Source organism: Nycticebus coucang, chromosome 22 (genome assembly GCF_027406575.1).
Source record: "Nycticebus coucang isolate mNycCou1 chromosome 22, mNycCou1.pri, whole genome shotgun sequence".
In the NCBI taxonomy this organism is placed as follows: domain Eukaryota; kingdom Metazoa; phylum Chordata; class Mammalia; order Primates; family Lorisidae; genus Nycticebus; species Nycticebus coucang.
This window is the reverse complement of record NC_069801.1, coordinates 59,286,767-59,311,644: the sequence shown is the minus strand read 5'-3', so window position 1 is coordinate 59,311,644 and position 24,878 is coordinate 59,286,767. Positions and strand designations below refer to the sequence as shown.

At 41.2% G+C, this 24,878-nt stretch overlaps 1 protein-coding gene and 1 pseudogene across 1 annotated transcript in view; both read right to left on the bottom strand.

Annotated features, from left to right (window-relative positions):
* Positions 1–24,878, bottom strand: part of PATJ (PATJ crumbs cell polarity complex component) — a 408,655-nt gene that overhangs the window by 104,956 nt on the left and 278,821 nt on the right.
* Positions 2,032–4,723, bottom strand: LOC128575458 (60S ribosomal protein L10a-like; annotated as a pseudogene).

Sequence of the window (24,878 nt, the reverse complement as noted above, 5' to 3'; positions counted from 1 at the left end):
TCTCTCCCAGAGAGTTAACACCGAGGGCTCCGTTCAGTGTGGAGCTGAAAGCCAACAGGACACGTCCACTCCAGATTCGGGACTCACAGGGCAGAGTATGTGGGGCAATAATTGAGTCGATGATTCTTCATACCTTTCTCAAAGGTTACCAGCATTGAAAGTATGGCTGTATATAAATCCTTACTGAGATATCATGATGAACTACATGATACAAGTTATCCCTTCACAATGTAATGGTTTTCCCAAAGTAGTCTGGTTTTAATGGCCTGTAAAATCCACATTAAATTCTTTTAACCCCACATAATAGAAAACCTGCAATTACTTTCTTTTTTTTTTTTTGAGACAAACTCACTGTATCACACTCTGTAGAGTGCTGTTGTGTCACAGCTCACAGCAACCTCAAACTCTTGGGCTCAAGCAATCCTCCTGCCTCAGCCTCCCGAGTAGCTGGGACTACAGGTGCCCGCCACATCTAGTTAGTCTTTCTATTTTAAGTAGAAACGTGGTCTCATTCTTGCTCAGGCGTGTATTGAACTCCCCAGCTTAGGGGGTCCACCCACCTCAGCCTCCCAGAGTGTTAGGATTACAGCTGTGAGCCACCACGCCCAGCCTTCGCCTACAATCACTTTCAATGAAAAGAAGAAAGTTGCAGCAAGAAGTTGCAGCTCATAATCCTTTGTAACATTTGTACTCAACCGTGGGTTTTACATACCGCAGCGTCAATTCTTGGAGAGCAGACATGGCAGCAATGTCAAAATGAAAAGAAGTAGGAAAAGGGAACCCCGGGGAAGGAGGCAGCTGCACTTCAGACAAGCAGCCTGGACGACGTCTGGGGAGCTGTGACCCCTCACACCCTCTGAAATCTGTTTGCTTTGTAATTAACCTTTTCTTTCCACATAATGAACACAAATTTTGTTTTCCTTTTTTTAGAGATGGGGTGTCCCTTTGCTGCCCAGACTGGCCTCCCTCTCCTGGGCTCAAGCGATCCTCCTGAGCCGCTGAGACTTCAGGCACTTGCCGTCCCTCCTGGCTAATTAACAGTAAGTTTCTTAGGCTCTGGTGCCCCACATGGGATGCAATCAGAAATTGTCATTGTTTGCTGGTGTTCTTATAATTATCTTTCAGAGCCGTTGGGAGGGAGATAATGAAGTTCTAGCACAGATAAAAGTGAAAACCTTTTTCCGAGGGACAGGGACAGGTGTGTGTGACACTCTGTTAAATTCACTGCGCTGGTCTTTCTCCCTCTCCAAGCACGGGTGGGATCTTATTTCTTCACATCTCCAGTTCTTCAGGCTGATCTGCAGCTCCACTATTACCTGGCAGAGAGCAGGTGTCCTACAAATGCCTCCCGAATGGAAGTCATCTTAACAAGTAAGGAGAAAGAAAGCAGAACCATCAAGACTCTGCCCTGTGCTTTTGGAGCTGTTTCAACCAGTTAAGGACAACGTGCTCCCTGCAGCCAACCAGCTATCAGTATTTCTTGGGGTGGCCCACCTCAAACTGAATCCTTGGATGGGACATCGTGTCTAATAGCCCTGCCTCAAATGGACTGTATACAGAGGGCAGACAGCTGCTCCAGTGTGGGCTAATTCTCTCCTGGGGACATGTGAGAACAGACAAGTAAAGATCAGGAGTGTAACTGATGAAAATGCTCACAGTTAAAAAGGGGACTCAACTCCCTCTGACATCTCTAAGTTACCTTGGTTCCTTCTCTTCAGGGTCTTAGTTGGATGGCTCATTTCTAAAGAGTTCATCAGACATTTCTCTGTTCTGTTTTTTTTTTTTTTTTTTTTAATTCTAGGCTTAAGTTCACGGGCATGATCACAGCTCACAGCAACCCCAATCTCCTGGACGCAAGTGACTCAAGTGATTCTCATGGCTCAGCCTCTCAGTGCCTGCTACCACACTCAGATAGTTTTTCTTTTTTTAACGACACAATTAGAATGCACCTTAATACAGGTGCTGGGGCTTGCCCATGGAGCTCTTACTGTATAAAGCCCAGGCCATTCTGCTGATTCTTAAGCAATGACACTAAGTTAACAGCAGACGGATGCTGTACACCAACTCATTGTCTGTCATCTCCACATGGCCAACAGTCACGGCCAGACACAGAACCTTCTTCATCTGGAATCTGACCGTGGACTTCAACTCATCAACGTCAGCCACTGTGTGTTCCTTGTGGGTCAGCAGGGAAGGAAACTTGCCAGTCTTATTTAGACCAGGGCCAAGGGCTTGTGGGATCAGCTTGATAAGAGACTGAGGTCACTGGTGGGAATACACACTAATACGTTCCTTCTGGAAGGATGTTTGGCGAATACTTAGAGACCTAAAAATAGACCTGCCATTTGATCCTATAATTCCTTTACTAGGTTTATACCCAGAAGACCAAAAGTCACAACATAACAAAGACATCTGTACCAGAATGTTTATTGCAGCCCAATTCATAATTGCTAAGTCATGGAAGAAGCCCAAGTGCCCATCGACCCACAAATGGACTAGCAAATTGTGGTATATGTATACCATGGAATATTATGCAGCCTTAAAGAAAGGTGGGGACTTTACCTCTTTCATGTTTACATGGATGGAGCTGGAACATATTCTTCTTAGCAAAGTATCTCAGGAATGGAAGAAAAAGTATCCAATGTACTCAGCCCTACTATGAAGCTAAATTATAGCTTTCACATGAAGGCTACAACCCAACTATAGCACAAGACTATGGGGAAAGGACCAAGGAAGGGGAAGGGAGGGGGGAGGTTAGAGTGGAGGGAGGGTAATGGGTGGGGCCACACCTACGGTGCATCTTAGAATGGGTATAGGCGAAACTTACTAAAGGCAGAAAACAAATGTCTACATACAGTAACTAAGAAAATGCCATGAAGGCTACGTTGAACAGTTTGATGAGAATATTTTAGATTGTATATGAAACCAGCACATTGTACCCCTTGATTGCACTAATGTACACAACTATGATTTAACAATAAAAAAAAAAAAAAATCCAGAGCAGAAAGGCAAAAAAAAAAAAAAAGAGAGACTGAGGTCAAAAAGGCACCATACTTCTTGGCCAGCTTCTTATTTTGGTTGAGTTTCTTCAGCACCTCGACGTCCATGTGGGGTATGTCCACAGCCTTGGCCTCCTCACAGCGCTGCTGGTCCCCCAGGACACACACTCAGAACATGGGGTGGGGGATGGACTTAAGCCTGGCGGTGCTGAGAAGCATTTGTCCTGAGGATCACAGTTCTTCAGGCTGATCTGCAGCTCCACTATTTCCAGAAACTTCTGGCATGCGCACAGGTTCCCCTGCAGGACTTCTACATGGCCTAAGACAGAGTATCATGAGAGACTTTGCTGCTCAAGCCGTGATAAGCGGAAAAAGATTTTTCTATTTCTTGCTATGTTGCTCAGGCTGGTCTTAAAGTCCTGGATCTTAATGATCCTCCCACTTTGACTCCCCAGTATGCTGGGATTACAGGTATAAGCCACCAGACCCACACTGTATTCTCCCCTCCCTTTTTTTGTATATATCATATTTGTACATACGAGGTCAGACGGAGAGAGGATACCCAAGAAGGGTGAGGTCCAGGAGAACAGGTCTTCTTAAGGAGACCCCAAGGATACACCTGCAGAGTCCTCCCCATGGTGACTCAGCTCTTGGGAATTTGTAAACTTAACTTCCCGAAACTTGGAAATTTCCAAGTTCTGTGAAATCCTGTAGTTCTGTGGGGGCTGGAATAGCATCTCCTGCTTGATTCAAACTGACCAATGAGAAGGCAACCTGTGGCACTCTAGAGTCACAGCTCTCAGCAACATCAAACTCTTGGCTCAAGTGATTCTCTTGTCTCAGCCTCCCAAGTAGCTGGGACTACAGGTGCCCACCATAACACCCGGCTAGTTTTTTTTTTTTTTTGAGTTGGAGTCTTCCTCTTGAACCTGCGAACTCAGGCAATCCACCTGCTTCAGCCTCCCAGAGTGCTAAGATCCCCAGCATTGTTCTTTTACTGTTTAGTTGTTTTGGTTTTTCTTCACAGGATGCTAAGAATACTTTCAATTCAGTTTCTTGTTTGTAGAATATATTTATATTATGGCAGACACGCAGTTTAGATCCTGATTTCAATTCCGATTTGTTGTAAAAATATACTTATATTGGTAAAATGCACAAAACTTGTGTTAGGCGGGATTATTTACAGCCTGTGAATATGATGTCCACGAGTAGGCTGTTCTACTGCACTGCTAACTTTCAGATAGAGAGAAATTATCAGATTGGGTCTGACCTAATTTGAAAATGAGCTGTTTAAATTGGGTGCTTCCATTTCTCAGAACATCAGCGTCCATGTGACTTACATGAATTCTAAACTCTGTGAATTATTTGTGGAGAACAGAAGCATCCGTGTGATTCAAGAGTGGAGGAGGATGCCTGGGCATCCCTCCTCTGCAAATCAGTCAGGAAACAGATACTTCAATAAGAACAAGCTTGAAAGTAGATTTTTCTTTTTTCTTTATTTTTTCTTAGAATTTTTCAGATTATTAGGGGGTATACACATTTTGTTTATATACTTTTTGTATAGATCATGTCAAAGTTATAAGTCTGCCCTTCACCCAGATAGTGTGCACTGCACCCAACAGGTATAAATTTACTGCCACCCCCAGCTTGATTTTCATGAAGATTTACTTCTGTATGTGCACTTACGTGTTGATCTGTGAGTTCCAATCTGGTAGCGAGCACATGTGTTTGTTTCTCCATTCCTGTGATGCACTGAGAATGGTTTTGAATTCCATACAGTTTCACAAAATACTAGATTGCCACTTTTCATGACTGAGTAGTATTCCACAGTATGGATATACCACATTTTATAAACCATTCATCTATTGGTGGGCACTTGGGTTATTTCCACGTTTTTGCAATTGTGGATAGTGTTGCTATAAACTTTTTATAAAATGAGCTTTTATCCTTTGGGCATAAACCCAGCAGTGGGATTTGCTGGATCAAATGGTAGATCTACTTTAAGTTCTTTGAGGTACCTCCATATAATTTTCCATAGAAGTTATACTAGTTTGCAGTCTCATCAACAGTATATACTGAGTTACTTTTTCTCTGCATCCACACCAGCATCTACTGTTTTGGGACTTTTTAATACAAGCCATTCTCATTGAGTTAGGTGGTATCTCATTGTTGTTTTGATTTGCATTGAGATGTTGAACATTTTTTCTTGAGTTTCTTGGACATTAATATGTCTTCATTTGAAAAGTTTCCATTCATTTCTTTTGCCCACTTTTTAATGGGGTTGTTTGGATGTTTCTTGCTGATTTGCTTGAGTTTTTTTTATAGATTCTGGTTACTAGTCCTTTATCAAATGCACAGCATGTGAATATTTTCTCCCATTCTGTGGGTTGTCTATTTGCTCTTTTGAATACGTCCTTGGTTGTGCAGAGCTTTTAAATTTTATTTATTTTTGTTATTGCTAGAATTGCTTTGGGGGTATTTTTCATGAATTCTTTGAGTAGGTTAATATCTATAAGAGTTTTTCCAACATTTTCTTCTAGGATATAAACAGAAGGAAAAATATGCCATGCTCATGGAGCATCAGAATCAACACCGTTAAAATGGCTATATTACTCAAAGTGATTTACAGATTCAATGCAATTCTCATTAAAATACCAACATTATTTTTTACATATCTAGAAAAAATAGTTCTACACTTAACATGGAACCAGAAAAGACTTCGACTAGCCAAGGCAAGCTTACATACTAAGAACAAAGTAGGAGGCATCACTCTACCAGATTTCAAGCTATACTACAAAGCTGTAGTAACCAAAACAGCATGGTACTGGCACAAAACCAGAAACACCAACCTAGAGAACCCAGGGATGAAATCATCCTCATATTCCCATATAATTTCCGACAAAACAGATAAAAATAGTGCATCTTTCCCTAAGGCATCCAGGTAAGAACTCAGTCTGGCCAACACCTTAATTTCAGCCTTGTGATACCCTAAGTAGGGAAACAAGCTACATTGTGCAGCCTTCTGACCTACAGACCTGTGAGATAACAAATAGATATTAAGTCATTACATTTGGAGAGATTTGTTACACAATAAGAGAAAACTAATGTACACTTGGTTTTTAAATTATCTTTTCTTCTTCTTCTTTTTTTTTTTAAACTAGAGACAAGGTCTCACTTTGTTATTCTGGCTACAATGCAGTGGCATGATCATAGTTCACTGCAGCCTTGAACTCAAGTGATTCTCCTGCATCAGCTTCCTAAATAGCTGAGACTACAGGCACGAGTCACCATTCCTGCCACACACATTTCTGATTTGGAAAATATGATCACCAAAAATATAATATTTAATATTATACTACTGTTCAAATTGGCTTTTTTTTTTCTGGAGACAGAGTCTCACTTAGTCCCCCTGGGGTTGAGTGCCATGGTGTCATAGCTCACGGCAACCTCAAATTCTTGGGCTCAAGTGATTCTCTTGTCTCAGGCTCCCAAGTAGCTGGGACTACAGCACCTGCCACAATGTCTAGCTATTTTTTAGGGACAGGGTTTCACTCTTGCTCAGGCTGGTCTCGAGCTCCTGAGCTCAAGCAATCTGCCTGCCCCGGCCTCCCAGAATGCTGAGATTACAGGCGTGAGCCACCGTACCGGCCTCAAATTGCTTTTCATACATTATCTCCTTCATAATAGTGCTATGTGGTAGTTACAATTATTTTCTTCATTTCTCTTTATTTTAAACAGAGGCTAAATAATCAGGCCAAAGTCACAAAGCTAATAAACAGCAGAGGTGAGATTCAAAATCAGCCATCTGGTTAAAAAAACCTACTCGTCTAACTACAGTCCCACAGTGCTTCCCAAGTTAATGCCTATCCAGAGCCACAGATGCCACCTCCTCTCACATCCTCAAGTTAATATTCCCCAACTCACCTGGGGGAAGAGTCTATTAGATCACAACTCACTCTTGGAGATAGTTCATAAATTTCCGTAGGGTAAAGAAACATGTAAACTTGCTTACTCTACCAGCTGCAGTTTCTGTATTTTATACTAAAGTGCTAGGTGTCATAGCTATGTAACCCAATCCCAGTGTAGATATAATGACTACAAAATGCTTTAAAACATTCATTTTGGGTGACGGGACAGGTAGAGTGGTGAATAGAGTGGAGTGCGAGTCCCTCAGTACTGTTTTATAGCAGTTATTAGGGATGTTCATAAACCCTGTACTTTTCTTCCCCTTTGAAGCTGAGCCAGGATTTTTATTGTTTCATGCCTTAAATCTAAGTCCTTTATCCATCTTGAATCAATTTTTGCAAGTGGAGAAAGGTGTGGTTCCAGTTTCAGTCTTTTACATGTGGATATCCAGTTCTCCCAGCACCATTTATTGAATAGGGAGTCTTTCCCCCAGTGGACGCTCTTGTTTGGTTTATTGAAGATTAGGTGGCTGTAAATTGTTGGTTTCATTTCCTGGTTTTCTATTCGATTCCAAATGTCTATGTCTCTATTTTTGTGCCAGTACCATGCTGTCTTGACCACTGTGGCCTTGTAATACATTCTAAAATCTGGTATGGTGATACCCCTGGCTTTGTTTTTATTACTAAAAACTGCCTTAGCTATACGGAGTTTTTAATGGTTCCATACAAAATGCAGAATAATTTTTTCCAAGACTTGAGAGTAGGATGTTGATATTTTAATAGGGATGGCATTGAATCGGTAAATTGCTCTGGGAAGGATAGACATTTTAACAATGTTGATTCTTCCCATCCATGAGCATGGTATGTTCTTCCATTTGTTAATATCTTCTGCTATATCCTGTCTTAGGGTTTCATAATTTTCTTTATAGAGGTCCTTCACCTCTTTTGTTCGGTATATTGCTAAGTATTTCATTTTCTTTGGGGGCTATGGTGAAGGGAGTTGAGTCCTTAATTAACCTCTCATCTTGGCTGTTGTTGGCATATACAAAGGTAACTAACTTGTGGACATTAATTTTATATCCTGAGACATTACTGTATTTTTTGATGACTTCCAAGAGTCTTGTGGTTGAGTCTTCAGGGTTCTCTACGATCATATCATCAGCAAAGAGGGAGAGTTTGACCTCCTCTGCTCCCATTCGGATGCCTTTTATTTTCTTGTGTTGTCTAATTGTATTGGCTAGAACTTCCAGCACTATGTTGAATAGTAATGGTGACAGAGGACAACCTTGTCTGGTTCCAGTTCTAAGAGGAAAAGTTTTCAGTTTTACTCCATTCAGTAAAATATTAGCTGTGGGTTTGTCATAGATAGCTTCAATCAGTTTAAGAAATGTGCCACCTATGCCTATACTCTTCAGTGTTCTAACTGAACGCTGGAATAACAGGGGAAAGACTTTATAAGGAGGACTGCCATGGCAACAGCAACAACAGCAATAATAAACAAATGGAATTTAATTAAACTGAAAAGCTTCTGTACAGCCAAGGAGACAACAATCAAAGCAAATAGACAACCTACCCAATGGGAAAGGATATTTGCATATTTTGAATCAGACAAAAGCTTAATAACCAGGATCTATACAGAACTTCAATTAATCCATAAGAAAAAAACCCAACAATCCCATACATCAATGGGGAAGAGAGATGAATAGAGTCTTCTCTAAAGACGACAGATGAATGACTAGCAAACATATGAAAAAATGCTCATCATCCTTAATTATTAGAGAAATGCAAATTAAAACCACCCCGAGATATCACCTAACCCCGCAAGAATGGCCTATATCACAAAATCTCAAAACTGCAGATGCTGGCGCAGAAGTGGAGAGAAAGGACACTTTTACACTGCTGGTGGGACTGCAGACTAATACAACCTTTTTGGAAGGAAGTATGGAGAACCCTCAAGAATTCAACCTAGACCTCCCGTTTGATCCTGCAATCCCACTACTGGGCATCTATCCAGAAGGAAAAAATTCCTTTTATTATAAAGACACTTGTACTAGGCTGTTTATTGCAGCCCAATTTACAATTGCCAAAATATGGAAACAACCTAAATGTCCTTCAATCCAGGAATGGATAGGTAAGCTGTGGTATATGTATACCATGGAATATTATTCAGCCATTAAAAAAATGGAGATTTTGCAGCATTTGTACTAATCCGGATGGAGGTAGAACACATTATTCTTAGTGAAGCATCACAGGAATGGAGAAGTATGAATCCTATTCAATTTTGATATGAAGACAATTAATGACAATTAATGACATGGGGAAGGGGTGACGGAAAAGAAAAGAAGTAAAAAAAAAAAAAAACAAGAAAAGAAAATAGTGACTAATTCTCACACCAATTGGATTTAATTTTGACCAAAGTACATTACTTAAACATTAATTTTTAATTGAACTTGTTAATATGTTGTTTAGGATATTGCATCTTCATTTATAAGTGACATTTGTTTGTAATTTCCCCTTTATAATAATATATTTTCTCCAATTTTAATATCAGATATACCCAGATCGAGTAGTATGATTTTGAAGTATTTTCTTCTTTTTCTATTGTCTATAAGATTTGGCATGATCTGCTTTTCAAAATTATCTTTAACTTTTATTTATAAATATTAGTTGTTTATTTTTTGATACTTAAAAAAAATAAGAAGAAGTTAACTGATGACTCCATACTGAATCTCAGAGTCAAAGCATTCTATAACAGACATACTCTTATTTGACAATGTGAATGTTACTTTCTTTGCATTATTATTATTGCTTAATATTTTGATGTAGCAATTGTCTGATTCCTTTTCTGAATGTATTTATGTTCGTTCGTTCTTTACAAGGTTTTTGTTTCTAGTCCTTATCTTAAACATTGTTATTAAATTTTAAGCCTTTTTAATGTTGTGAAGGCAAAAATATGGAAAGCCAATAAACACATGTATATGCAAAAATAAAAAAATAAGCTGAGTCAGTACTTGATTAACTATATTTCTTATTTCTGTCTTGGTGATCGCAGAACCACATGCTGAGACGTATGCCACCTTCCCATGAAAGGGAAGAAAAATAAAAGACATCTAATGTAATGGGTGGTATGCGTATTTTTGCAAAATGGTATAACTTTCTTAGGGTCTAAGATATCTCCAAAAAGCAAACTCTTCTAGAAAAAAAAGTGTGTCCTATCCCTAAATTCCTACAGAATCTCAAGGGATCCCATGTAGCCAAAATAATCTTGAAAAAAGAACAAAGTTAGAGGCCTCCTCCTTGCGAACATCAGTGTGGTACTGGTATAAAGACAGACAGGTCAACCAATGTCACGGGATAGGTAGCTCAGAAATAAGCCTATGTATATATGATTAATGATTATATATGTTAAATGATTTTCATCAAGACCATTAAATGGGGGAAAGGATGATCTTTTCAACAAATGGCGCTGGGACAACTGGGTGTCCACATTGAAAAATGATGCCAGACTGTGTTGTGTGTGGCCGGTGTGTGAATTCCCAGTTCTCAGAAGGCTGAGGCCAGAGGACAGCTGGAGCCCGTGAGTTCCGGGTTGCACATGTTATGACTGCCCCTGTGAACAGCCACTGCCCTCAGCCTGGGCAATACAGCAAGAACTCATTTCTTAAAAACATTAATGAAGTGAGATCCTTCCTCTATACCCTCTATAAAAATTAACTCAAAATGGATCAAAGACCTAAACAAAAAAGCTAAAATTATAAAACTCTTAGATAAAAACATATAGGAAAAGGTTTTGTTTGTTTTCTTGAGACAGAGAGTCTTACTCTGTTAACCTAGGGAGAGTGCTGTGGTATCATAGTTCAAACTCTTGAGCTCAAGAGGTACTCTTGCCTCAACCTCGCTCGTAGCTGGAACTACAGGTGCCCGCCGCAAGACCCAACTCATTTTTCTGTTTTTAGTAGAGAAAGGGTCTCACTCTTGCTCAGACTGGTCTCAAACTCCTGAGCTCAAGTGATCCACCTGCCTGAGCCTCCCAGAGTGCTAGAATCACAGGTGTGAGCCACCATGCCCGGCCTGGGAAAAGTTTTTTTTTTTTTTTTTTTTGAGACAGAGCCTCAAGCTGTCGCCCTGGGTAGCGTGTCGTGGTGTCACATCTCACAGCAACCTCCCTCTTGGGCTTAAGTGATTCTCTTGCCTCAGCCTCCCAAGTAGCTGGGACCACAGGTGCCCGCCACAACACCCAGGTATTTTTTGGTTGTAGTTGTCATTGTTGTTTGGCAGGCCCGGGCTGGATTTGAACCCGCCAACTCTGGTGTATGTGGCTGGCACCTTAGCAGCTTGAGCTACAGGCGCCGAGCCAGGGAGTTTTCTTGACTCAGGAGTTGACAGTTATTTCTTGCATATGACGCCAAAGCCATAAGCCACAACAATTAAGATGAATTGTGTCAAAATGTAAAACTTCTGTATCAAAGGGCATAATCAACAGAGTGGAAAGACAACCTGTGGGATGGGAGGAGACATTTGCAAATCATGCATCTGACAAGGAGTCACACATCCAGAATGCAGAAAGACTCCGGGGCTCGAGCAACAGCAGCTGCACCACACACAACCTAACTAAAAAACAGGCGAAGGACTTAAATAGACATTTCTACAAATAAGACATAGAGTACAAATGATCACTGCATCAAAGACGCTCCACATCACTGACCCGTCAGGGAAGTGCAAATCAAAGCCACAACGACATTCCACCTTACACACATCAGGAGAGCTATTATTAAAAAACAAACAGGGAATAAGTATTAGTAAGCTTGTGAAGGAACTGGAAACTTAGAGCACTGTTAGTGGGGATGTAAAATAGTCCTGCTACTATGAAAAACTGCACGATGGTTCCTCAAAAATTAAAAACAGAACAACCCTATGACGCAGCAATTCCGCTGTGGGTATCTGTTCAAAGACTTGAAAGCAGGGTCTTGAAGAGCGATTTGTACATCCGTGTTCACAGCAGCATTATTTGCAGTAGCCAAAAGGCAGAGGCAACCCAGGAATTCACCCGTGCGTAGGAAAACAAAACGTGGTACAGACATAAAAATGATATACTATTTGGGCAGCACCTGTGGCTCAAAGGAGTAGGGAGCCGGACCCACATACCCGGAGGTGGTGGGTTCAAACCTGGCCCCTGCCAAAAACTGCAAAAAAAAAGAAAAGCTACATTATTCAGATTAAAACCAAAGGAGATTGTGACACATGGTACAACATGAATAAGCCCTGAAAACACAGACTAAGTGACATAGATCGGTAACAGGCGACAGACACTGCACAGCTCCACCTAGGAGGTGCCTACTGTGCTCCAATTCAGACACAGACAGCAGAACAGAGGCCACAGGGGAGGGGAAGGGGAGTTAAGTGTTTAATGGACACAAGAGTTTCACTTTGGGAACAGTTCTGGAGATGGAAGATGGTGGTGGCTATACAACGATGTGACTGTACTTGATGCCGGTGAATTGTATACTTCAAATGGTTAAGAAGGCAAATTTTGTATTGTATTTATTTCATTGCAATTTTAAAAAGTACCTAACACAAGAAAAAAAGTAAAAGTGTAATGGGAATATGTCTGAATTATTTAAAATATCACTTGAAATCATGACTGTCTTCAGAGGCTCTGGTCTGTCTCTTAGAGACGTCATTTCAGGAGCTACACAGGAATCTACTTCATGCCAACAAAACAGCATTTTACCAAAAGCAGAAGCTATGTGCCTGAATTCCACCTGGACTGCTGAACAGACTAATGTGATTTTTTTGCAACTTGTAAAATGATTACGACTACAATCTAGCGCCTAACATATCATTTATGTGCACACACGTAAATGTGGAATAAAGGAGGATCACACGAACACAACCAAACAGATCCAAATATTTTCTGATTGTATTGAGTGACAATTTCAGACACTTGAGGACAGGAAAAAAAATCCAAAAACCTCTACACTTCCCTTATTAATTGGAACATGTCGTTGAATTGACATTCAGCCAAAAAAGCACTGCATAAATGAACCAGAAGTAACACAAAAATGAAGCAAATCATTATAATTCAGTGAGAATAGACTGAATAATTTCCAATACACAACTGGAAGGAGAAACTGAAATACCTGAATATTCTGAATTGGAAATGATAGCTGGATGGCAGCAGAGCCAGGAGCTCTATTGACTTGGCGTTCCCAACCTTGCCAGGCACTAATGAGGGCTGCTGGGGAAACTCAGCTTCCAGACCCCATTTTACAAAGTGGCCCCAGGCAAGTTCTAAGTAATTGTTGCTGGTTGTGAGGTGGCTCGTAAATTATTTGGCAGTGCAGGTTGACAGGAGGGTTGATGCAGGGAGCTTAGGACTGGATGGATGGCTTAGCCTAACAGGTTTTCACAGAGATTCCTTCTGAAAGATGGTATAGGAGATACCTTCAGTTCATCCCTGCTTATTCCCAAATCCCAAATGTGATTCTGATATCTAGTCTTTGCCGTAAGGCCATGTGCTGGGAAATGTGAGCTCTCCCACCCCCACCCCCACAAGGATAACTCAGGACAGATCCTGCCTGATTCCACTTCTATATTTAGGGTAATCTCATTTCAAGAGCCAGTGACTGGTTTGGCAATGGAAATGAGTCATAGAGGAGACTTGTTCAGGGGTCAAAGGCTCTGCTAAAGTAGTTCAAAGCACATAAACTTCTCTGCATCAAGGCTGAAAGCCTACATGTGACAAGAAAGTGCACAGAGAGAAGGAATTGTGTCACTCTGGTGGCCCTGGATTTGATAACACAGACAGCTCTACTTTTATCCCCTTCCTTTTAATAGGATTCTTTGGCACCAAGCAATAGGGGAATTCAGACCAACTTAAGCAGAAGGGAATTTATTGGAGGGATACTGGAATCTCCCAGAATTGACAGATAAGATACAGGACCAAGCTTGGCACTAGGAGATCTCCAGAGGGCAAGGAGGTAGGACACAGAATGGTGCCACGCAGGAATGTCTGATCAGGGCTCTGTGGCTCTGTGAAGACACACCATTAAAGCTCATGAGATTCGCTCCAATGATAAGCCCAAACTAACATGCTGCTCAAGCTTAGGACACATGACCACCCACTAGCCACATCTCCGCAGTGAAAGATCTGGCTCCTTCAGCTTCTATGGAGGGAGACAGACATCTGGGTTTGCTGCCTGTACTGTCTGAGCACGGTGTATGCACTAGGAAGGCCCACTGCAGAAAAGGGGCATTCTACAGGGTAAGTAGTATGAACACTGGTGAGCAAGAAGGAAAAAAAAAATGTCCGCACCATCCCTGGTGACCATCCCAGTCAGGGGTTTCTGAGTGCCAGCAGAGGGGAGACCTACAGTCCTAACTCCCACGAGCTGACATACGCTGGTACTGTGTTGAGGAACAGGAGCAACAGAGGACAGATGACCAATTCGGCCATGAAATAACAACACCAATCTTCAAAGATATTTTATAAGATATTCAGAAAGTTGGGTGTATTGTTTGGTAGCAAAACTACCTAATTTCATCTAATTCATGAATGGCTCTTAAAATATATGGTCATTTCAAACCAACTAACATCGCTGCCATAAGAGGAAAATTCATAGGTACTGTAAATCTGTGGATATTAAAAGGAATATACCAGGGCTTTCAAGAGAATTCCAGAGACATATGACCTAGTAGAATGGATTAAACGTACAACTTCCCAGGGTTATCACAGTGTCTCAAAGGGAATGATGCTTCTTATCTGGATGCATAAATTCTGATGACCTTGACAAAAGATCAAAACACAGGGATGCACCTGTGGGTCAAAAATAGGGCACTGGCCCCATATACCAGAGGTGGCGGGTTCAAACCCAGTCCCGGCCAAAGACTGTAAAAAAAAAAAAAAAAAAAAAAGATCAAAACACAGAACAGTCTAACTCCACCTGCTTCTTCACCTAAAATACTTACAAATTCTACTTACAAACTCAAATTAATAATTATTATTTAAAATGGGTAGTGCAGGGGGAAGAGATAAGACGGCTGACTGAAGCCAGCTTTCCACAGAGGCTCCCATCCAGAAGGAGTTAAAGGACAGAAATTTAGCAAGTAACATGGTGGATTAGAGCTGCGCCAAGAGAGAAGATTGAAGAATGCACATCAACCCTGCTGAGGCGAGCTGCGACCCCAAGGATACAAACAAAAGGTACAAAATCCATCACCAAGTGGACGGGAGTCCCCTCGCCCATAAGAATGGCTTGGAGTACCCCATAAACAAACGAGCAGAGTTCAAAAGTCCTCCCATTATACTCCACAGGAGAGACCCTCTAAAAATTAGACCTACTTCCCCTACTAGGGTGCCATGGTGCTCTCTTGTCAGGCATAAAACTGTGTAAAACTGTATATATTCTCTACCTGCAATTCTGAGCTTCCAGCACTCCACTCCACTCTTACTCTGAGGTCTGGAGGCCTGTCCCCCAGGAGTCCAGATTCTTGGGTGATTTTGCGAGTGTGTGAACAGGGCTTGGACTGCAGCTGGTCAGTTCTGATTCTGCAGCATGGGAGTGAGGAGAGGATGGTCGGCTGAGAGGGAATGACGCCGGAGTGGCGGTGCCCCAAGGTGCAGAACAGCAGCTGTTTTTGGCAATAATAGAGCTCACCCCTGGATATTCCAGAGTCAAACCCCCATCTCTCTGGGCAACCAGAGGAGGTTGGGCATCTTCTCAGGTGGCAATGACCCATGGAACAGATCTGGGATGGAAACGCATGCCCCGTGAGTAAAGGGGTTTGCCTGAGGCGGTACCGGCCTGGGTGGAACACGGGGACTAGAAAACGTACTCACAGTGCCAGCTGACTCCCAGGGTGGGGCTGGGAGCCTAAGACACACCCGGACCCTGGGGGATCATCAGCCTAGACAAAGGAGGGCAGGAAGCTAGAACTGACAGCTAACCGTGCTGTGAATACAAACCTGCAGGAGCAAAGACAGGGTATGAGACTCAGGTTCTGTTAACTCAAAACAGCTTCTCTTCTGCAGGGGAATTTAGCCAGGACAGAAACAAATTCCCGCAAAGTTGTTATGTTCTGTCAGTAACATCAATCACGGGCAGGGCTGGAACTGAGTAAACACCCCCAGCCTCCATCAAGCCCCACCTTCCCCTGCCAGATAGTGGCAGAGAGCAGCGGCCTAGCTGAGGAGACATAGATTTCCTTGTGATTCAGGCAGGTGCAAACCCCTGGAGTATCTGTTCATTGGAGGCAACTAGGTCACAGACCTGTGGGATTATCAGTGACTGGGTGTGACAGAGGTGCAAAGTGGGGAAAGAGGCATCAACCTTCCCAGACTAATCTATTTGCTGGGTGGGTCCTCCAGACCTCGCAAAGCACCAGAGCAAGTCATATTTGAGTTGGCAGCATGCCCCTGCGATCTAGTTGTAAGAGACCTTTAAAACTCTTCCACCCTGAGACAGGTGCTGACTGAGACAATTGATTTGGACCTTCTGAAATGAACCAATCACCCAAGGAATATCCAAGTGGTGCCCTGGGTGTGTGGTTGTAAAATAGTTTGATTTTCCTTTTCCAATTGTTGCCGGAAAGGAGGGGCAGGGTGACTTAATTGCTGGTATTTCTCCACAGCTTCAACCCAGAGTAACTGTTTCACTAGGGTCGGACAGAGACCACCTGAAAACAAGACAGAGACACTTAGCCTCACCACACCAAACAGGTCTTCAGTTTCTCAGGCCGTAGCACTGTATGGGTCCTTGGCAAAGCTCCAGGGGAAAAGTCAAATGGTGTAAAATAATCATGGGGCAGAATCAGCGGAAACATGAATAACGAGAGTAGATCGACCCCCCCAAGGAAACACATGGCAGATGTAACTGAAGATCCCATTCATAAACAGATAGCCGAGATGTCAGAAATGGAATTCAGAATTTGGATTGCAAACAAGATTAATAGAATGGAGAAACATTTGGAATTAGAAATTCGATGGAATTAGAAATTCAATTCAAAAGTTGTCTCAAGAATTCAACAAATTTAAAGACAAAAGCACCAAAGATTTTGACACACTGAAGCAAGAATTTGCAGTCCTCAAAGATCTGAAAAATGCAGTAGAATCCCGCAGTAACAGAGTGGAGCAAGCAGAAGAAAGGCTTTCTGACATTGAAGACAAAGCTTTTGAATGCTCACAAACTCTCAAAGAAAAGAGAAATGGAGAGCAAAAACAGATCATTCTCTCAGAGAGCTCTGGGATAATTTGAAGAAGCCTAATATCCGCCTCATTGGAATGCCTGAAAGCGATGAAGTGGCTTCGCAAGGCACAGAGGCCCTTCTCCATGAAATTATGAAAGAGAATTTTCCAGACATACCTAGAGATTCTGAAATTCAGATAGCAGTTTCAGAAACCCAGCATAACTCAATACGAATAAGATATCCCCAAGGCACATCATAATTAACTTCACTAAAGTTAATATGAAGGAGAAAATTCTGAAAGCAGCCAGACGTAAAAACACCATTATCTACAAAGGGAAGAATATTAGAATGATGACTGCAGACCTCTCTGCTGCAACTTTTCAAGCCAGAAGAGGGTGGTCATTGACTTTTAATCTCCTAAAACAAAATAGCTTTCAACCCCGGATCCTGTATCCAGCTAAACTGAGTTTCATTTATGATGGAGAAATTAAATACTTTAATGACATTCACATGTTGAAGAGATTTGCCATAACCAAACCAGCTCTTCAGGATATTCTCAGACCTATCCTCTATAATGAACAGCCCAATCCTCTACCACAAAAGTAAACTCACTCAGAAACTTTTGATCAAACTCCAACTTCCACAGTGGCGAAAGGATTAAAAATGTCCACTGGACTTTCGAAAAATTCGATACACAAAATTTTACCAGACTTATCTATATTCTCCAATGGCTTAAACAGTCCTCTAAAGAGGCACAGGTTGGCTGACTGGATACAAAAACTCAGGCCAGATATTTGCTGCATAGAAGAATCGCATCTTACCTTAAAAGATAAATATAGACTCAGGGTGAAAGGATGGTCGTCCATATTTCAGGCAAATGGTAATCAGAAAAAAGCAGGTGTTGCAACTCTATTTGCAGATACAATAGGCTTCAAACCAACAAAAGTAAGGAAGGATAAGAATGGTCACTTCATATTTGTTAAGGGTAATACTCAATATGATGAGATTTCAATTATTAATATTTATGCACCCAAACAGAATGCATCTCAATTTATAAGAGAAACTCTAACAGACATGAGCAATTTGATTTCCTCCAACTCCATAATAGTCGGGATTTCAACACTCCTTTGGCAGTGTTAGATCGATCCTCCAATAAGAAGCTGAGCAAAGAAATTTTATACTTAAACCTAGCCAACCAACATTTGGATTTAGCAGACATCTACAGAACATTTCATTCCAACAAAACTGAATACACATACTTCTCATCAGCCCATGAAACATACTGCAAAATCAATCACATCTTAGGTCACAAGTCTAACCTCAGTAAATTTAAAGGAATAGAAATTATTCCTTTCATCTTCTCGGACCACCATGGAATAAAAGTTGAACTTAGTAACAACAGGAAGTTGCATACTCATATAAAAACATGGAAGTTAAATAACCTTATGCTGAATGATAGCTGGGTCACAGATGAGATTAAGAAGGAAGCTGCCAAATTTTTGGAACAAAACAACAATGAAGACATGAATTATCAGAACCTCTGGGATATCATAAAGGCAGTCCTAAGAGGGAAATTTATAGCACTGCAAGCCTTCCTCAAAAGAATGGAAAGAGAGGAAGTTAACGACTTAATGGGACATATCAAGCAACTGGAAAAGGAAGAACATTCCAACCCCAAACCCAGTAGAAGAAAAGAAATAACCAAAATTAGAGCAGAATTAAATGAAATTGAAAACAAAAGAATTATACAACAGATCAATAAATCAAAAAGTTGGTTTTTTGAAAAGGTCAATAAAATAGATAAACCTCTGGCTAACCTAATCAGAAAAAAAAAGAGTAAAATCTCTAATTTCATCAATCCGAAACAAGAAAGACGAAATAACAACAGACTCTTCAGAAATCCAAAAAATCCTTAATGAATATTACAAGAAACTTTATTCTCAGAAATATGAAAATATGAAGGAAATTGACCAATACTTGGAAGCATGTCACCATCTAAGACTTAGCCAGAATCAAGTGGAAATGTTGAACAGGCCCATATCAAGTACTGAAATAGCATCAACCATACGAAATCTCCCTAAAAAGAAAAGCCCGGGACCAGACGGCTTCACGTCAGAATTCTACCAAACCTTTAAAGAGGATCTAGTAACTATATTATTCAACCTGTTCCAAAAGGTAGAAAAAGAAGGAAGACTACCCAACAAGTTCTATGAAGCAAACATCACCCTGATCCCCAAACCAGGAAAAGACCCAACAAGAAAAGAAAATTATAGACTGATATCACTAATGAATATAGATGCAAAAATATTCAACTAGATCCTAACAAACAAAATCCAGCAACACATCAAACAAATTATACATCATAACCAAGTTGGTTTTATCCCAGGGTCTCAAGGCTGGTTCAATATCCGTAAATCTATAAGTATAATTCAGCACACAAACAGATTAAAAACCAAAGACCATATTATTCTCTCAATTGATGCAGAAAAAGCTTTTGATAATATCCAGCATCCCTTCATGATCAGAACACTTAAGAAAATTGGTATAGAAGGGACATTTCTTAAACTGATAGAGGCCATCTACTGCAACCCCACAGCCAATATCGTATTGAATGGAGTTAAACTGAAATCATTTCCACTCAGATAAGGAACCAGAGAAGGCTGCCCATTGTGTCCATTGCTCTTTAACATTGTAATGGAAGTTTTAGCCACTGCAATTAGGGAAGAAAAGGCAATCAAGGGTATCTGTATAGAGTCAGAAGAGATCAAACTTTCGCTCTTCACAGATGATATGATTGTGTATCTGGAAAACACCAGGGATTCTACTACAAAACTCTTAGAAGTGATCAAGGAATACAGCAGTGTCTCAGGTTACAAAATCAACATTCATAAATCGGTAGCCTTTATATATACCAACCATGGTCAAGCTGAAAAAACAGTTAAGGACTCTATTCCATTCACAGTATTGCCAAAGAAGATGAAATATTTGGGAGTTTATCTAACAAAGGACGTGAAAGATCTCTATAAAGAGAACTATGAAACTCTAAGAAAAGAAATAGCTGAAAATGTTAACAAATGGAAAAACATACCATGCTCATGGCTGGGAAGAATCAACATTGTTAAAATGTCCATATTACCCCAAGCAATATACAATTTTAATGCAATCCCTATTAAAGCTCCACTGTTTAAAGATCTTGAAAAAATAATACTTTGTTTTATATGGAATCAGAAAAAACCTTGAATAGCCAATACATTACTCAGAAATAAAAACAAAGCAGGAGGAATCACGCTACCAGACCTTAGACTATACTACAAATCGATAGTGATCAAAACGGCATGGTACTGGCACAAAAACAGAGAAGTAGATGTCTGGAACAGAATAGAGAACCAAGAGCTGAATCCAGCTACTTACCACGTTACTTGATGTTTGACAAGCCAATTAAAAATATTCAGTGGGGAAAAGATTCCCTATTTAACAAATGGTGCTGGGTGAACTGGCTGGAGACCTGTAGAAGACTGAAACTGGACCCACACCTTTCACCATTAACTAAGATAGACTCTCACTGGATTAAAGATTTAAACTTAAGACACAAAACTATAAAAATACTAGAAGAGAGTGCAGGGAAAACTCTTGAAGAAATCGGTCTGGGCAAGTATGTTATGAGGAGGACCCCCCGGGCAACTGAAGCAGCTTCAAAAATATACCACTGGGACCTGATCAAACTAAAAAGGTTCTGCACAGCCAAGAACACAGTAAGTGAAGCAAGCAGACAGCCCTCAGAATGGGAGAAGATATTTGTAGGTTATCTCCAACAAAGGTTTAATAACCAGAATCCACAGAGAACTCAAATGTATAAGCAAGAAAAGAACAAGTGATCCCATCGCAGGCTGGGCAAGGGACTTGAAGAGAAACTTCTCTGAAGAAGACAGGCGCACGGCCTACACACATATGAAAAAATACTCATCATCTTTAATCATTGGAGAAATGCAAATCAAAACTACTTTGAGATATTATCTAACTCCACTAAGATTAGCCCATATCACAAAATCCCAAGACCAGAGATGTTGGTGTGGATGTGGAGAAAAGGGAACACTTCTACACTACCGGTGGGAATGCAAATTAATACATTCCTTTTGGAAAGATGTTTGGAGAATACTTAGAGATCTAAAAATAGATCTGCCATTCAATCCTATAATTCCTCTACTAGGTATATACCCAGAAGACCAAAAATCACATTATAACAAAGATATTTGTACCAGAATGTTCATTGCAGCCCAATTCGTAATTGCTAAGTCATAGAAAAAGCCCAAGTGCCCATCGATCCACAAATGGATTAATAAATTGTGGTATATGTACACCATGGAATACTTTGCAGCCTTAAAGAATGATGGAGACTTTATCTCTTGCATGTTTACATGGATGAAGCTGGAACATATTCTTCTTGGTAAAGTATCTCAAGAATGGAAGAAAAAGTATCCAATGTACTCAGCCCTACCATGAAACTAATTTATGGCTTTCATATGAAAGCTATAACCCAGTTATAACCTAAGAATGTGGGGAAGGGGGAGAGGGAGGGAAGGAAGAGTGAAGGATGGGTGGAGGGAGGGTGATTGGTGGGATTACACCTGCGGTGCATCTTACAAGGGTACATGTGAAACTTAGTAAATGTAGAATATAAATGTCTTAACACAATAACTAAGAAAATGCCAGGAAGGCTATGTTAACTAGTGTGATGAAATATGTCTAATGGTCTATAAAAGCAGCGTATAGTGCCCCATGATCACATTAATGTACACAGCTATGATTTAATAAAACAAGTAAAATGGGTAGTGCAGAAAACAGTAACTGGAAGACATTAACCAAGAATTAGCGTTTCACGGCATTCTGAGTGACTCACAATGGTCTACCCCACAGTCCCTGTAACCACGGAAACAGAGGAGCAAATACCCGGGTGGCTGGAAACGTCTTCCTCCTCGCAACTCAGCAGAGTTCAGCGCTAACGGCAGGCATCTTCCTCAATGCCCCCTGTCACATACACCATGAATGACGTATTATTATATACTTGAAAAAGAGCACTGGCTTTTTTTTTTTTGTAGAGACAGAGTCTCACTGTACCGCCCTCGGGTAGAGTGCCGTGGCGTCACAGGGCTCACAGCAACCTCTAACTCTTGGGCTTACGTGATTCTCTTGCCTCAGCCTCCCAAGCAGCTGGGACTACATGCACTCGCCACAACGCCCAGCTATTTTTTTGTTGTTGTTGTTGTTGCAGTTTGGCCGGGGCTGGGCTTGAACCTGCCACCCTCGGCATATGGGGCCGGCGCCCTACTCACTGAGCCACAGGCGCCGCCCTCAGCACTGGCTTCTTTAAAGGTCCATGCAGTCAGAGAGAGGCAAAAGTACCTCCTTCAAAATTCAAATCAGCTGACACACACAGGGCTGTGCTCGTCCACCTGTGCTTTCCTGAAGAAGGACTGCGTTCTCTGCTAGAAGCCAATGTCCAGGTGTGTAGCGTGGGCATAGCAGCTGATTCTGAATCTCCAGGTTTCCACACACAGGGACTTTGCTTACTGCCCTTGCAGTCTTAGTCTAAGCATCTTCCTCTGTGACGCCTTCTCCTGGACTCCAACGGCTATACTGGGCACATCTCTATGTCCCTACAGCATCTTAGTACTTTTATTACCGGACAAGGTATCGAGAGGTCCAGTATGTTTTTTTCTCTGCCACACATCGGAAGAATAAGAGTGCTGGGCCACCCATTAAATACAGCGGTAGGCACTCAGGAAACTTGTTGAGAAACGAATGACTGTTTCTTGGTCATAGTAAAACTCATGCTTGTGTCCCAATCTTTTTTCCCTCCTATTTATCAGAATCAGATCTACTGAATCTGGAGCACAGTAAGGATTTTTACAACATCCGAGTTTCTTTTTCAGGTGGAGGTATACGCAGGATGACTCTGACATTCACGTTCATCTCACGGCCGTATCATCTTTTGGGGTTATGACCAGAGGATAATGGGCCACGCTGTATTTTTAATTCCAGAAACAGGACATATGTTCAATGAATGCAGTGAGGTGGACCCCGCGGGGCGTCCACGTTCACTCAGTGGGGCTTGACAGCTAGCACTAAATCTCTCCGAGGGTTTCAGTTTAATCTGGCCTCCGTTAGCCCCAAGAGTTTGCGCATAGCACACATTTTCCACATATAATTAAGTAATGGAGAGTGAGTTGTTATACATGACATTTAATTTTCCATAGCGGGGGAAGGTAGGACAGGAGCTGCAGGCAAGGTCATTAATTTCCTTGGGAGCCCTGCACCAGCAAATACAGCAATCCATTCGCTGTGTTAACACCACGCTCCTGTACTTCACCCACTGTGCTCACGTGGAGAGGACACTGTCAGCTGGAAAACCCTCAGAAGTGAGTGTGTGATACACAGCAAGAACTCCCATCCCAACAGACACGTCTGGAGGAACCAGAGTTGAATAATTTTGTATATTGAACCCTGTATGTTTAGGATACAGTTTCTAGAACAGTCCCCAAATCTAATGATGTGAAAAGCAAAAAAGGAAAAGGTGATTATATAAGTCGTGTAGCTCTGTAGCAACTAGCTAATTTGCACTAATGATAACCAGGCCCCTTGCAAATTATAAATCAATTAGTATGCGAATAACTACAGGTGTTAAAAAAGTATGATAGAGACCACTGTAGACTAAAGGCCTGAGTTAATTAAAATGTTGCCTGCAGCATATTTTAATAGCTTTTTGTGATTATGGCTAATCATACCCCAAAACCTATGGCCAGTTCCTATTTTTATCTTACTTGTCAATAAATCTGAAAAAGAGTTACTGAGGTACAAAAGCCAAAAATTCCCATACATGGAAAGGCACAAAGAATTCATATTTCAACAGAGGAAGGAAATTTTGCTAAGTGAAAGTATAAACTGTAAATAAGTACAAATCACAAAAGCTAATTTTCAAAGTTACATTATAACACAAGTTACGCAGAGCTTAAAAGTAAAGTAAAATGACGCTGATATGATTGAAGGGTTAACTTCCTGAACTTGTATAACAAATCACTTTTTAATTGCTTCAGGCAAAATCAAGGTTCATATGAAAACAGCAACATCCATGGCAGAGGTTAAAAGACGATCTCTGTGATTAATGAGCAGCTTGAGGAAGGATGGACTATCGGACAGCACCTACGTCCCTGAGAAAGAAAATCCCCCATTATGTCCACACCAGTCATGCAGAGACCCGAGGAACAATTAAATATTCTCCTTTTTTGCTTTAAGTGCCTCAAATTCTGATATTATTTGATTTTACTTGCCTCAGTGAAATCTATTATATTTTATTGACATGGGGATTAATTGGTGTTAATTAGATTTTTCTTTAAGCATTCCTTCTTCTACTCCCGTTAGAATACCAAGTCATCTATGTTAAAAAAAAGGTGATGTTTTAGGGAGGCTGTTGATCTCATTTCAACAGTTCCCAGAAATGCTTTTATACAATGTCCAGGGCTGCCATGAAGTCCAGCTTCATCACTGCCATGTTCATTAAAGCATTCCCACAGTGAAGGTGCTTTGTTAAAAAAGGACTCAACCAGACGAGGTATGGTTTAGGGAGTGATTCCTCCTTTCTCCCTTTTTTCCTCTTCCTGGCTCCTTTAGTTTCATTCCTTCCCACCATAATTGGGCATCACCATAGTCACCACCATTGCTGAGCCCGCAGGGCTGGGAGGCTTCTAGGTATTAACACACCAGGCCATTCGTGAGAGAGCTGCACCCTCCCCCT